The following is a 1,631-nucleotide window of genomic DNA, read 5'->3' as shown; positions in this document are numbered from 1 at the left end:
TACTTCACGTAGGTGTGGAGCAGCTGACACATGACAGTGGTGCAGCGAACCGAGGGTGGTTCAAAGTTCCTCTGGCGGACACTAACTCCAGGCAGCCTGCGCCGGTTTCGAAAAGTCTAGGAGTTATTCTGATGTGTTTAAGCATGACAATGTAATTACGTGTTTCCTTATGCAGTCAGAATGAAAAAGCACTGCAATCGTTTAAATATTACGGACACTGCAATCGATGCAGTGACAAATTTGTTCAGGAAGTATATTCCATACACCAACCGGTATCCCGTAAATTGTTTAAATAAACAGCATTCAATACAATGCAGTAAATTTCCTGACAGTTCTTTAAATAAATGAATAAACTATATTCCAAACACTGTGTGTCCCATAAATTGTCTAAATAAAGAATATGCCACAGATTTTCTAAACAGTTTAAACAATACTCCATACACTGCAATCGATTTCTCTCCAGAACCGGCCCGTGTGGCCGAGCGGTTCAAGGCGCGTTAGTCCGGAACCACGCTGCTGCTACGGTCGCAGGTTCGAATCCTGCCTCGGGCATGGATGTGTGTGATGTCCTTAGGTTAGTTAGGTTTAAGTAGTTCTAAGTTCTAGGGGACAGATGACCTCAGATGTTAAGTCCCATAGTGCTCAGAGCCATTTGAACCATTTGATTTCCCTCCAAATCCTCTACATAAATAAATAAACCATATTCCATACTCCCCCTCTTATTGAACAAACTTTTTAAATAAACAATATTCCATTCATATCCTTTTCCAACAGATAATGCTTAAACAGTGTTCCATACATGGCAATCGATTTCCCACCAAATGGCCATTCAATTGAACCCTTTTTCCACCAATTTCCAGGTGTGGCGAGGGGGGGGGAGGTTGGGGGGTTGGGGGGGAGGGCTGGTGGTGTTAACCAGAGGGGGAGTGATTAATTAATTGAGTGGGTTAATTAATCAGGCTTTCAAATTTTTATCAAAAGTGTGCTTGTATTGGCCAGAGGAGTTCTCAGAGGGGTGATGGAGAAGGGGATGGTGGGAGGAGGTGGAGTGATAATGGTCACATGGATAAGCACTTTACCCAACAATAGGTTAAGGACCTGCGAATCTGTAGGACAGATTATCCCCAGGAGGTCACAATCCTCTTAGCATGACACCCAGTTAAGGACCTGTCTATAAAAATAGAACCATAGGTTTGCCCCTGAATGTAAACTTCCCCCAGACATAGGCAAGCCTCACTAAGATATTGTCCTGATTCTCTCTTTGCTTCCCTACTGAAGGGTAACGACTATCCTTCTTCCCACTCAACAGAAGTGAATGCAACGAAAGGCTAGGGGGAAGACTCTGGTCCCCACGCGACAAAAATGAATACAACGATAAGGTTAGGGGCAAGACTTTGGTGCAACCCCTACCCTCTGGCTCACACTCAACAGCTGAATACAGTGGATATATGTTGTTGCAGTCGTAGCTCACATTCAGTTTCCACGCCAAACTTCTATCTTATTCAGTCAGTGGTCTACCTGCACGAATCAGACTGAGGAACGTATGTTTGAAATAGAAATCCCTTTGGCTTTACGACATCGCCACTAGTTGCAGAATTCATATCCGTGGTTTCTGCTTTGAAGTCTGCAGT

The 1,631-nt window shown here is 43.9% G+C and overlaps 1 non-coding gene across 1 annotated transcript; it reads left to right on the top strand.

Annotated features, from left to right (window-relative positions):
* Positions 1–468: 468 nt before the first annotated feature.
* Positions 469–552, top strand: Trnas-gga (transfer RNA serine (anticodon GGA)). The gene is given in 2 exon segments: positions 469–508; positions 518–552. It is a non-coding gene; the product is annotated as a tRNA-Ser (tRNA).
* The last annotated feature ends 1,079 nt before the right edge of the window (positions 553–1,631 follow it).

The sequence above is a fragment of the Schistocerca cancellata genome, chromosome 4, assembly GCF_023864275.1.
Source record: "Schistocerca cancellata isolate TAMUIC-IGC-003103 chromosome 4, iqSchCanc2.1, whole genome shotgun sequence".
NCBI classification, from domain to species: domain Eukaryota; kingdom Metazoa; phylum Arthropoda; class Insecta; order Orthoptera; family Acrididae; genus Schistocerca; species Schistocerca cancellata.
Note: the sequence above shows the minus strand (reverse complement) of the source record. Positions and strands in the feature narration are given on the sequence as shown.